At 35.1% G+C, this 14,666-nt stretch overlaps 1 pseudogene; it reads right to left on the minus strand.

The window, feature by feature from the left end:
* Positions 1–12,689: 12,689 nt before the first annotated feature.
* On the minus strand, positions 12,690–13,370 carry LOC120591463 (60S ribosomal protein L10a-like; annotated as a pseudogene).
* Between the last annotated feature and the right edge of the window lie 1,296 nt (positions 13,371–14,666).

Raw genomic sequence — 14,666 nt, forward strand, 5'->3', positions numbered from 1 at the left:
ATTACAAACTTTTGCTTCTCTCATGTTAATTTCTAATTGTGTTTTCTATTAATAATGCCTAATTTCATCTAACAGAAACATAGTAATATTACAACCAAAAATACAATAGAGGAAAAAGAAGAAATAAAGGAAGGTATAACCCACCATAAAAAAGAAAAGATTTTTATCTATTGTTTGTATTATATGTGCCCATTATTCTTAAGCTCTAGGTCTTGTCTCATATTACAGAGAAACTGGAAACAAAGAAACAGTATAGTGTGTCTGTTCCCTTCGACACCTAATAAAAGTTTCCTTTTCTTAGATACCCCAGATTAGGCACCCCAATCTTAGCCTTCACTTAAAACACTGCTTAAAATGCTAACAGCATGTCAAAGCTTCTCACTCTGCCTCAGCACCTCCATCACACACACACACACACACACACACACACACCACTACCACCATCACTACCACCACCACCGCCAACAACAACAGGATTTGTCTGTGGTCAAGTCCACACTGACCAATTCTTTCCACCATCTTCCAGAGATATGTTTATTATTTCAATTCACCTTTGTAAAAGACAACCAAAACATAGTAACCTTACAGCCACCATGGTTAATGGATGCCAAAACCTTTGGGAAACAAGATATTTACAAAATCTCAGTGTTAGTCCAAGATTGCTTATTAATTATACAGGGAAATGAAATTTTAACATTGCAGAGATGTGGTGATGATCTCTTTAACCAAATGATCAAACCGTGCATCACCAGTTATGACATCACATACTTCTGATGTGATACACTGAGAACACAATACCTATATAATATTCCTTCAGAATCTTTAACCTGAATCTAATCATTAGGACAGAGCTAGGCAAATTTAAAGTGAGGGACATTCTGCAGAACGACTGACCTGAACTCTTCAAAAATGTCAATATTATGAAAAGCAAACGAACAAAAAAGCCTGGGAAATTACAGAATAAGAGAGAGGTGAACAGAGAGGGCAACTGAATGCAACAGATAATCCTTGATTGGATCCCAAGATACAAAAATAAATAAATAAATAAATAAATAAATAAATAAATAAATAATCTATATAGAACATTACTGGGATAATTGGGGGAAATGTGAATATAGAGTATATTTTTAGATAACAGTGTTGAATCAATATTAAATTTCTCAAGAAACAGACTGTGGTCATGTAGGAAAATATCCTTTTTCTTAGACGCTATACGCTGAATGTCTGAAATAAATTCTCAATAGATTCAACAATGCCTATATATCCAGAAAGGGAGTAGAGAGAGAAATAGGAAGCCAAGGTGGCAGAGTGGTAACAACTGGTAAATCTAAGGGAAGGGTATATGGTCTTTAATGTATGTTCCTGCAGCGTTTCTGAAAGTTTGAAATATTACAAAATAAAATGCTGGGGAAAATATATTAAGCCAAAACCTTGCATTTCTTAGGAAAAGCAGTCCAGAAGTTAATACATTAAACCAAAATGTTTTTCTTCAGGCCTACAGGAAAATATAATAGCCTCCAAATGTGTGGGCCCAAGCACTTCCATAAATAGGGCAGGAGCAGCACCACCAGGACAGCAGGACATTGTCCCGCAGGCTACATTGCTATGTACACTTGTTTCAGGAAATGTGTATATAGACATCTATATATCATATTCAATTACATATAATTACATATATTATATATTTTATATATCATTAGAGAGGCTATAGTCAAAGATATTCATTTTAGAAATAAGTAAACAGAGGCTCACAGAGGTATTGTGCCTTACCCCATGTCACACAGCTACACAGTGATAGAACTGGACTTAACACCTAGGAGTTCTGTGTTTTACTAACTACTTTAGGTTTCCTCATTTAGTTATTTAAACAAAACAACAGCAACAGCAATAATCAATTTAGAATTTCCCAAATGATTTCATGTTAATAAAAAGTTTACGGTTTTTTTCCCTTGAATGAGTACAGCCCAGTCCCTCCAGCTTTTCCTACCAATCCTCTCTGAAAATGAGACGATAAAGCAGAAGAAAGGACAGTAACAGTATTATAGCCCAAGTGACCTTAAATGCAAGTAAACCCTATTATTTGAATGGAGTAATTGATAGGCCTGAGCATTATCGGTCACTCTGGATGTGACAGAAGTACATTTCTTGTTAGAGCATCAGTATTGCATTTGTCTTCAGCAAGCAAAAGAGAGATGACGATAGAATTTCTGTCTTCTGTACAACGTTTTTTCAGAAATATTTTATATCGGAAAATGAAAGCTGACATAAAATTAAGTTGCTTTGTTAAACAGTCTTATTCCTCCTATCCCTTTTAGGTTGCTTCTGTTTTGCATACAAATGTGTGAAGTGCCTTAGAAACTTTTTCTTACCCTTGGTAATGAAGACCCTTGTTTTTCCCCCTTAAGGACTTATAACCGTCTTCTTCTCTGTAAAATGTGGACACATTAGATATGTGAACACCGTATGTATTTGTTCCCTCCATTAAGCGCTGTCCTAGCATAACTTAATTATGCCTAGCTAAAGTGCCATATACAGAAATGTCTTCCACCTGGTGCTCATCTACAAATTCTTACTTTTTTTTTTTAAGAAAAAACAAGTCATTTAGGCACGTGTATGGTACCAGCATCCCAAGACAATGAAAAAAGACCTTCTTGGCTATATTAAAAATAATTTTATTCGCTCTCAGCTAGGCAAACCTAGAAGAAGATTAGGAGATAAGTTGCCCACATTTATCATCATATATGCAATCAATACATTCACTAGACATTTCCCCTGACATGCTATTAAACCAACCCCCTCTACTAGGAAGATAAAACTCTTTAAATAGAAAATAAGTAGACAGTGATGAACAGCAATATTATCCCTGACTACAATTTAAGTTCCCAGGACTTCGGTAAACTTCTGAATCCTCTCTGCTTTGGACACAAAATTGCATTTCCCTGCTCTCTAGGGAAGATAATTTGAATGACTTGCTCCTGATGGGATTTTATGTTATAGGGCAGAAGAATGACTCCTATATTTACAGAATGAGTAGCAAATGGCCTTAGGATTGCAATAAATTTGGGCAGTATAACCTTAATACATAAGCAAACAGCTTGCTGCTGAGGTCCAGCTTCTTGATTCTAGGGCACTGACTTGGACGGGACATGCGTGGGTAACTTCATGGGATCTTTACTTCTAGAGTAGTGTATTAGTCAGGGTTCTTCAGTGAGACAGTATTAATTGGAGAACTAATATATACAGATAGTCTCCGACTTAACGATGTTTCCACTGACAATTTTTCTTTACGACTTTACAGTGGTGTGAAAGTGAGACATTTAGCAGAAATAGTATTTCAAATTTTGATCTTTTCCTGGGCTAGAGATATGCCATGTGATACTCTCCCATGATATTGGGTGATAACTGGGCAGTGGCAGCATGCCATAGCTCCCAGTCAGCCACACGATCGGCAGGGTAAACATCTGATACCCTACAGCGTACTGTGTTACCAGCGTTTTTTTGGATGTTGTATTCTGAGCACGTTTAAGTTAGGCTCAGCCCTGATGTTTGGTAAGTTAGGTGTATTAAATGCATTTTTGACGTAGGATATTTTCAACAAACAATGGATTTATTGGCTCATAACCCCAACACACGTCAAGGAGCATCTTTTCCATTTACCAAATTTTTTCCAATACTCCAACATTTCTGCAATTTACTTCTCTCTCTCTCTCTCTCTCTCTATCTCTCTCCATATACACATATGTATATATGTACTATACATATACATATGTATGGATGTGTGTGTATGTGTGTGTATATCTGTATACACACACACATACGCCAGGCACATGCCAGTTCCATATTTTCCTGGGACTTTCCTCCCAGAGCCCTCTAGTCTGTCCTGGGAGCTCCCTAAGCTTGTTGCATCATTGTCATTCTTGGGTTTTCATTAGCCATCATCCCAAAACTTCCCTATGCCACTCTTCTGAGTTAGACTCCATGTTTTCTGCATCCCTAATTCAGATCCCTCTTTCTTAGTTTTTAACTCTTGTCTTGTGCAATATACTTTCCAGTAGGGAACATGGGTGGAAATAACTTAAGTTCTTGAATGGTTTAAAATGTCTTTATCTTATTCTCACATTTTATTGATAGTTTATCTGGGAACAAAATTCTGGGTTGAAAATAATTTACCTTCAGGATATTGAGGCACTGCTTCATTTGCTCTAAGCTTCCAATTTCACTATGCGGAAATCCAATGCCATTGGAATTTCCAAGCCATTATATAGGACCTGTTTTTCCTCTTTGTAAGACTTTTTTTTTTAAAGATTTTTTTAAAGAACATTTCAGGTTTAGAGAAAAATTGAAGAGTAGGTACAGAGATTTCCCATATTATCTCTTGTCCCCACACATGCTTAGCCTCCTCCATCATCCACATCCCCCACCAGAGTGGTATATTTGTTACAACTGATGAACCTACAGTGACACATTATTGTCACCCAAAGTCCACAGTTTACATTAGAGTTCACTTTTGGTGTTGTACATTCTATGGGTTTGGACAAATGTATAATGACATGTATCCATCATTATGGTATCATACAGAGAATTTTCATACCCCAAATCCTCTATTCTCCGCACCCCTCCTTGCCACTCGCACCAAACTCTGACAAACACTAATTCTTACTGTCTCCATAGTTTTGCGTTTTCTAGAATGTTATATGATTGAAATCATATAGTATGTAACCTTTTCTGATTGGCTTCTTTCATTTAGAGATATACATTTAAGTTTCCTCCATGTCTTTTCATGACTTGATAGCTCATTTCTTTTTAGCACTAAATTATTTTCCATTGTCTGAATGTACCCCAGTTTATTTATCCATTCACCTACTGAAAGATTTCTTGGTTGATTCCAAGTTTGAACAATTATGAATAAAATTGCTATAAACATCCATGTGCAGCTTTTCTTGTGGACATAAGTTTTCAACTCTTTTGGGTAAATACCAAGGAGCATGATTGATGGATTGTATGGTAAGAGTATGTTTAGTTTTGTTAGAACCCATCAAACTGTCTTCCAAAGTAGCTGTACCAATTTCATTCCCACCAGCAATGAACGAGTGTTTCTATTGCTCCATACCCTTGTCGGCATTTGGTGTCGTCAGTGTTCTGGATTTTGGCTGTTATAATAGGTATGTAATGGTATCTCATTGCCATTTAAATTTCTGTCAGCTTCTAGGATATTTTCCTTATACTTTGTCTTCTGAAATTTCATGATGATATAATTTGGAATAGAACGTTTGTCTCATTTGTTGTCATAGGCGCTTAGTGGGACATTTTAAGTTGGAGTGTTTTTGTTCTTGCTTTTCTAATTTCCTTCTCTTCATTTTCTGAAACTGTTATTCATACGTTAACCCTCCCGAATTGATCCTCTTATTAGCTTTCCTCTCATATCTTCCAACTCTTTCACTTTTTAGTATTACTTTCAGGGAGATTTCTTTAACTCTGTCTTTAAACCCTTCCTTTGAATTTGCTTCCCAACTTTTAATTTCAAAGCACTAATTTTTTCTGCTTGTTCTATTTTTAAAACACCCCATTCTCGTTTTGTGCATGCATTGTGTTATTTTCTCTCTAAGACTGTTCTTACTTGTTGTGAAATTTTCTTTCTACTCTTTAATTTTTTAATTTCCCTTTTTTTATGCCCCCATCCCCACACTCCCACCTGCTTTGTTCACTTTGGTCTCTGTCTTTCATGTTGGAGGCTTTCCTCCAATGTCTGGTACCTTGCCTGTCTGTCCCTATTAAAGAATATTACAATAACAAGCTAACTGGAAATACCAGGTTCCAGAGAAGATTGGTGCCTGGAGAGCATCATCGCAGGGCGACGAAGCTTCAAGCTGGCTTTGTCACTGGTAGGACATATAACTGCTAGTGTCCTTAGGTCTCTTCTTCTGGGACTTTTTAGTTCTCGCAGTGAAGAATCCTTTCCTGTCAGGCTGGTCGTGAGGAGGAGAGAGGTGTAAACTTGACTGCTGGTATCCTAGATACTTATTTAGGTGAAAGTTGCAGGGTTCCAGACCAGTGTCTTAGGCTTCAGAGTACCATATAACTACTAAGCTTAGGAGAGTTGATAGGACTCTTTTTTTTTTTTTTTGCTTTCTTCTCAACATAGATTTGTACTCAGAATGGAAAATTTCAGAAGCTAAAATTACTCCACTGCATATTTTAAACAGGAGAACAGGTTGGCTTTTTGTCACGATGAAGCAAAATATTCCTGAAAAAAAAAATGTCTGCTCTTTCTGAAGTTTGCCAGTTTGGATGTTTTTCATGCCCCAGAAAACTGCTGGTAACAGCCCAGGATGGTAGGGAGAATGAGAGTCTGGATCTGTTTGTATGTGCTGAAACTCTGAAGCTCAGCCAAGACATGAAGTCATTTTAGGGTCTAAGAGGTAGAAGCAAAAACTTAGAACATCACTAAATTGTAACAGATGAACTGGATTCCAACCAAAAATATAGATATATTACAATCTTGTGTTCACAAACAAATGTCTCCACTATCTCCCTGAGAGTTTAGAGAAATGCAAATGGAGGCTGAGGTTTGACTTGCTGCTGCCAACTAAAATGTATGTTCTAAAAAACAAAAGGAATTGGGTGTTTGAAAGGCAGAAAGAAAGCAGTTCTGTCTAATGTAAACACACCTGCAACCAACTAATTATTCAGCCATATAAAAATACTGCATGTACAATATAGTCCAAATCAAAAAGAGCTCAGATCTTGATTTATGTCATGATATCTCTGATAATAAGAGATGCTTTTTTATTAGAAGTTAGATCTATATTGTTTTTAAGTATCTAAGATTTGGGAAAAGTTCCCACAATCTCATGTTTTGTCCTTTAAATTTAAAGACTAAGATTGAATTTCTAGAGAGGGAAATTTGACATGAGTATGCTTAGGAAAAGCAGAATATCTGGATGCTCACTATTCACTTTTGGATTACTCCAAACTCCAATATATTTTAAAGATGAAATAATGCTACATTCTGAGCATTTTATTCTAAGGTGGTCCAAGTGGTCTAAACAGTGTTTGACCAATGTCTTATTTGTTTTAGACACATTGTACTTTATTTAACTTCGAATAATTGTTGGCTTGGGGTTTGTATGTCATCTTCTCTTCAGATCACTGAGAGGCAGCTTCCTGGAAATTTATCTCCAGTTAATAATTAAAGATACACGATATGTATAAGGAATAATAATAGCCCCACATTAGAGTCTACCTAAATGTGCAACTGTTAGGGATTGGAAATGGAAGAATTACCCAAACTTAGAAAAAGAAAAAAACATAGTCTGCCAGCTTACCAGAGTTTGACTTACTGTGTTTGTTTACTGCCTAAATATGTAATAAGTTTAAATGATAATAAAAGCATATATAAAAAGATCTGGGAGTAAAATGAAAATCCAGTTGACCTTAGATGTCCGGTTTACATGATGCCAACAATCTGAGATTTTTTGTTCGTTTGGAGGTATGACATACATACTGTAAAGTACATAGGTCTTAATGTACAGCTAGATGAATTATCGAAATCTAGACATATAATACTTCCAGTACCTGAAGAGGGTTCTTCCTGCCAATCATATCCTCAGTCAAATCCTAACCCAACTCCCACAGGTAAACTCTGTTCTGACTATCCAGAGTTTTTGAAAATATTGGTCAAACAGCTGGATTACTCCAGTTATAAAAAAGTTTGGTACCAAAATACTTGGGCTTAATGTTTCATTTTTCTTCTGTGTTTTCAGTCCCAGTACTATACTCACATAGAGAATCAATTTCTTTCCTGGCACTTTCTTTGTCAGTTTTCCTAATTTTCCACAAAGGATGAAGAAAACAAAAATTTGTCCTCCTTTCTTTTTATCTGTTGGGAACTACTGAAATATCTCTTCACCTACCTGAATTTCTATTTTAAGTGGCAGAGTAAGAACCACAAAATAAACTACTAACAATAAATAGCAAGAGTTTAACAACCTCTTCGGAGACTTCAAAGGATGAAGACTATGGCTAAAATAAAATACATAGTTGGTAATATAAAATGTCTTTAAAATACTTATGGCTTTTAACCCAGCAATTTTATATCTAAAAACTTATTCTGAGGAATATTTAAAGATGTGTGCAAAGATTCACATACAAGGAGTAAAAAAGTGAAAATGAACTAAATGTCCCTAAATGGGAGAATGTTTAAATAAATTATAGTACATTCATATAACGGAATATCATGGAGTCCTTAGAAATGAAACTATGGAAGTAAATTTATAAACAAAGAATCATGGTCAGGACATGCTAAATTTTAAAAAGCAAGTCACTGAGTAGTTAATATGATAATATCCCATTTGGGGCAGTAAAAGCCTCTCGGCTCTATCATTACAATCTGTGAGATCTTGACTAAGCCACACAGTAAGTTATTTTACATTTATCTGTAAAATAAGGATTATAACAAAAATTACATAGTGTCATTGTGAAGATGATAAACACTTGGCACATGCATGTAGTTTATAAACTATGATTAATACTAGTTTATTAATATTAATTAGCTATTATTAACATATAAATATACTAACATGTACTTAATATTAATTATTAATACAATAATTGCATATTATTTATGCAATTTCCATGTTTAAAAATTTTAAATGATATTCAAATATTTTCTCCATGTAATGGTGAAAATACTGTCTTTGAAGCCATAATCCATTTATCCTCTTTCTTTTTACCTAGTGTATCTATTAATTTTTAAGTTGTCAATAAATCTTAGTGAAAAATCATGAATTATAATACCATCCTGATGACAAGACTGCAATAATAACTTTTACACTTTAAGCTAAACATTAATTTAGCTTTTAGAGAATAATAAACATAAAAATAATAAACACAGAAGGGGCTTAAGAGTTCATAAAATTTATTTTAGTTCAAAACCTTTATTTTATGAAGAGATGAAGGAATTGAGGTTCAGTTACTTTGCTTAACATTATTTGTAGGTGACAAAACTAGGGCTTGAATCGGTTTTCTGAACGCTACATTCTCAGCTCTGTTTTCTGAGAGCAGGCATCTAATGATTACATGTGATAAAATATTTGTTTATTAAATGAATTAAATTAATGGTAATTAAATGTCGATGATAAATTAGAAAATTACTGAGCTTCCTAGGAAATAAGATGAATAAAGATAACTTCTGGACAGCTAAAAATAAGCAACATTAACAGACAAAATTTTTCAATCGTAGCTACTTTACTTGTGCAATTTAGAGGCATAATGATACTGATCGAGGCAGTATATTAAAAAAATAAATTAACTAAAACACACCATATGATATTTCATTGTCCTTTTAGAGGTTTTTTCCCCTCTGAAATGTCACCAATAAGAAGATCCTTTACTGAGAAATTACATTTAAAAGAATCTCTTCTAATCCTCTCACAAATTTATTTACCTATCTCACATACATAATACATATCTTTAAAACTTGAATATTTGTGTTCTTTTGAAGGTTTTCTTCTATCTCAGTCCCTTTTTGTTCTTTTTACTTTAGATTTTTACAATTGTCTTTCAAATTTTCTAATCACTATGAGCTTTGTAAACTCTTCATTTTCTTTTTCTGTTCTTTCTAATACTAATCATTCTTGCTTGACTAATCTTGTTTTCTTGCTGATGCAAATGTCATATTTAATTTGACCATTTTTGTTTTTTATGTAATTTCAATTACTTGAGTCTTTCTATACCTTAATTTCCAAGTTAACTCTCCATGATTTTCCTAAATATCTGTTATATATCTACATTCCTAAAGTATTACATCCCTTTGTAGATCTGTGAGTAATCACACAATTTTTCACAATTGAGAATACAATTTCTCAATTGTATTCACTGGTTTGTAATGCATTATTTTGAGTACTTCTCATATTAAATGATATAGTCCCTATTTATACTTCATCTATACTTTATAAAAGCAGTTCTCTATATACTATTGAAGAAACCATTTTTCTGTATAGATAATTCCCATTTCATAAATTTAAAATTTACAAACTACCCTTCCCTTGTACACCAAGACCCACCAGAAGCACTAAGTCAAAACACTTGATCCTTTAAAGAAGCAAAAGAGGGATGAGGCTGCGAAATAAATAGGAATGGTGAGATCTGTCTTAGAAGAAACTCGCTACCAAATGTCCTTGTCCACACTTTTTAAAATTCCAATAATCTCTCCCAGGGGAGGTTAAGGGACATTGCTTGTAGATGCCTTAGAACTGACCATGAGTTCAACAGCTTTCTAACACCTAGAGGAGCCATCATTACTGGAGTCAGCATTTGCAACTGTGTGTCTGAGAGAAAAAGAGAAAACCTTTCATCTTTTTTTCCTCTTCTTTTTTTCCCCCTCATCCTTTCCTTTCCTTGTTTCTCTTCCTCTTCTCTCTTACATTTGTCACTTCTTTCTCCCAGCTCTCAGTACTCAGGATGATTTTATCAGAATTATTACCAAGATAGAGTTCTAATAGTTAAACAGACTTTTGTGGGCTGCATTTGGAATTTAGCCACCAGTTATCACATTGTTGTTGTGGGAAAGTATTTCCCAGTTACAAAGTCAAATGAAGAAATAATTAGTGAATAAAAACAAGGAAAGTGAATTTATTTGTAAATTGCAAACTGACTTTTTTTGTTTTCAGACTTAGAACTTTCGTTCTATTTTCAAGTTCTTGCTCTTCCCAACTAAATACTGATGCTTTACATTTCTTTAAAATCATGTAAGCTTTTCAGGAAACACTTTGCAGTTTCACTTAAACCTGCTTCTGTTTGGGACACATTGTGGTTGCTCTTCTCTTTCTTACACTTGCCATTGAATCTGATTTTACTTTGTCTTTCTGGACTGTTCTCCTTTAGCCAAGTTCATTGAGTAGTCAATTTTGGCCTTGGTTTTTTATTGAATGGTTCACTTTTGTTCTCCTTCTGTTCCTACCACTGCACATCAATCCTTGTCATGGCCTTCTTCTGATCACGCAAGTCCAATCCCCTTGTCATATTAATATGAATAATTTTATGTCCACTTATTATCTCTCCAGGACTTTGAAGTGCCATCTCCGTCCTCTGCTAACTACCTTACTTTTTTTCTTAACATATATTAATTTTTAAGATCTCTTACTTTCTCTTGCCACCAATTCATTTTGTGAAAAGGGTGTACTTGAAAGAGATCTTTTTCTCTTTGCTGGTTAAAGTTAACAGTCCTCTTTCTGGCCATTTTTAAATGCACTAACAGACTCAATTGTATTCTTTCTTCATCCTTGCTTCCCTCCCTCCCTCTCTTATTTATAACCTTAACTCTTTTTTTTTTGCTGTTGTTGTTGGGTCCCCTCCACTCAGTGGTCACTCTATTTTGCTGTTATTTTTAAGGAAGTGTTTCCTGTGCCTAAATATGCTTTCTATCCGGTTTTGATCCTTACTAGTGTTGGGACAACATCAGCTCTTTCCCCTAGAGATACACATATTAAATGTATGACTGCCACTTGAAACATTCCACAAAACTGCCTTTGCTTGTATTAATTTGCTACCCCCAGATGCCTTGCTCTATCTGTAACTTCGAGCCTCGACAAGAACACTAAGATCTTGGGTCACTGAAAGCTCCAGTAGGTGTTAGCGTCTTTCCCCAGGCTGTTCACGTCTTACTTCAGCAGGATACGGACAGTGCCTTCTTCCACGGAATTCATGCTCATCAATAATTCTGAGGGTTGCATTAGCTTTTAGGTTGTAAAATAATAGCCTCCTGGGGCTAAAAAGAGAATAGGAAAGGTCAAGACTAGGGAAGTATGCAATTTTTTTTTTTTAATGCCAGAATGGGGAAAGGCAAGGCTTCTGTTTTATTGTAGTAAGAGAATCATGCACATTCAGAATGCAACAGCCAAGACAATAAAGAGATAGAGGCATAATTTCCTCTTCAGATCTATTCGCTTGCAATAAACTGTTATTTTATCTCTTTGTCTTTGATTCTCAGGTGGAGTTTATAATGGCCTTCGCTTTCTGTTTAAATAACACTATGACTCAATAGCGTATTACCAAAGATTATTGCCACTAATGGCTTTGCCTTACTGTACACTCAAGTACAGTTTAATGATATCCCACTACAATACTATATGCTGATCTGCCTTAGTTATGGTTATTTTATTCCTAATTAGCACATTAATTTAGGCTTTTATATTTCACATGTACTGTATTCCTTTTAAAAGTTTTTCCCCTTTATTCAAAGTAAATGAGGCATTTTGTTTTTGCATTGTATTTATTAAGCACATACCATACGCATTTCACATTTATTATGTATTGAGTACCTAGCAAATTGCCTGGCACATTTTTTTTAAATAGGTTTATTGAGATATAATTCGTATAACATACGGTTCAGCCATTTAAAGGATATGATTCAATGGTTTTTCATATTCATAGAGTTGTACAACCATCACCACAATCAATTTCAGAACATGTTTATTACTCTGAAAAATCCAAACCTCTTATCTGTCACCTTTCAAACTCCCTCCTGATCTCCCCTTTACCCCAGACAACCACTAATCCAGTTTCTGTCTCTATTGACTTGCCTACTTTGGACACTTCATGTAAATGAAATCACACAATATGTGGTCTTCCTTCCTTCCTTCCTTCCTTCCTTCCTTCCTTCCTTCCTTCCTTTCCTTTCCTTCCTTTTTCTATAGACACTTATTAAAACCAGTTTTGTACAGGGGCTGGGGCTTGCCCATGGTGCTCTTGATATATAAAACCTAGATGTTCTGCCAGCTCTTTTTGAGCAATGACACCAGGAAATCGACAGCTAAGTGGATGTTGTACACAAGCTCATCATCTGCAATCTTCATGCGGCCAACAGCTACTGCCAGCGCAACATCTTCATCTGGAACTTGATTATAGATTTCACTTCATTGACTTTGGCCACCATGTTCTCATTGTGGGGCAGGAAGAAAGGAAACTTGCCACGCTTTTTCAGGCCTGGGCCCAGGATTCATGAGATCTGCTTAATCAGAGACTCTGAGGCCAAAAAGGCATCACACTTCTTGGCCAGCTTCTTGACCAATTTCTTAGTTTTGCTGAGTTTCTTCAGTGCCTTGATGTCCATGTGGGGAATATCCACAGCTTGGCCTCACCACTGCTGGTCCCCTAGAACACAGATGGAGAACTTGAGGTGTGGAGTGAATTTAAGGCTGACTATGCAATCTTCATGCAACCAAGAAGCATTTGTTCTCCTTTGGGTCACAGTTCTTCAAGCTGATCTACAGCATCATCGTCTCTCAAAACTTCTAGCACTTGCGCTGGTTCCCATGAAGGACATCCTGCACTGCCTCGTGCCACAAAAACCTGTGACTGATTTTTTTCATTCAGTATGTTTTCAAGGTTCATTCATATTGTAGCATGTATCAATATTTTATTTCTTTCTATGGCTGAAATATTTTATTATAGAATATTCCATATTTTATTTATCCATTCATCCGGTGATGGATTTTGTGCTGTTTTTACTTTTTTGACTATTATGAATAATGCTGATATATACATTCATGTACAAGTTTTTGTGTGAGCATATTTTTTCATTTTTCTTGGATGTGTACCTAGGAGTAGAATTGCTGGGTCATACGATAACTCTCTGTTTAACCTTCTGAGGAACTACCAGACTGTTTTCTAAAGTGACTGCATCATTTTACATTCTCACTAGCGATATATGAGGGTTCCAGTTTCTCCACACCCTCACTAATACTTTTAATTATCTGTCTTTTTAGTTATAGCCAGTCTAGTAGATATTAGTGGTATATGATTGTGGTTTTGATTTGTATCCCTATGGCTAATGATATTGAATATCTTTTCAAGAGCTTATTAAACATTTGTATATCTTTGGAGAAATGTCTTCTTATATCCTTCATGCCTGGTACAATTTAAACACACATTAAAAATTTCAAATATTAGATTAACTATAAAATTTAATCACCATAATAAAAAGTTAAAGAAGTTTTGTTAGCTTGATTTGTAGACAAGGATTAGAAAGTAAAATTATTTACTCAAGGTCACATTGAAGGTCAATTGTTTATTTAGGTCTTTGGATCCCATCTCTCTACTATTGGGGCCAAAATGCTTTGAGTGATAGCCCTACCATATTATCTATAAAGAACACAGTCACAGTGAGAAAGTACCTCTGACAATGGCTACTTTATGTGCTGTCAACTGACTCCCACGAAAGCCTGCAAATTAGAATAAATACTTGTACTTGACCTTGACTCGATCTATCTGTTCAGTACATTTTATTCTTGTAGAGTTAATTTGTCACCTGTCTTTTATTTAGTTCATTTTTCAAGGCACATTTTAGGTGACTACAAACTGACTTTTTAGCCACTTTCAGAGATAAGATTCAAAGAGAACATTTGAGTTTTGTTTTCCTTTACTTTCAACATTCGTAGGAGGACCATTCCTAGAGATGTCAAAGGTCATTTAAATGATATATTCATTTTATGATCAAAGAGGAAGATAAAATTTCCATTCATATTGGTCTTTATTTTAAAACTACATATATTATGAATTTCTAGTGTCAAGCCCTGTAAAGAAAAAGAGATTACTCTTGAAAGGTTGTCTTTGTAAAGCTAATTTCTTTGGCAAACACCATCTAATGCCCCCAAACACTGTTGAAT

The sequence above is a fragment of the Pteropus medius genome, unplaced genomic scaffold (genome assembly GCF_902729225.1).
Source record: "Pteropus medius unplaced genomic scaffold, Ma_sr-lr_union100, whole genome shotgun sequence".
Lineage (NCBI taxonomy): Eukaryota > Metazoa > Chordata > Mammalia > Chiroptera > Pteropodidae > Pteropus > Pteropus medius.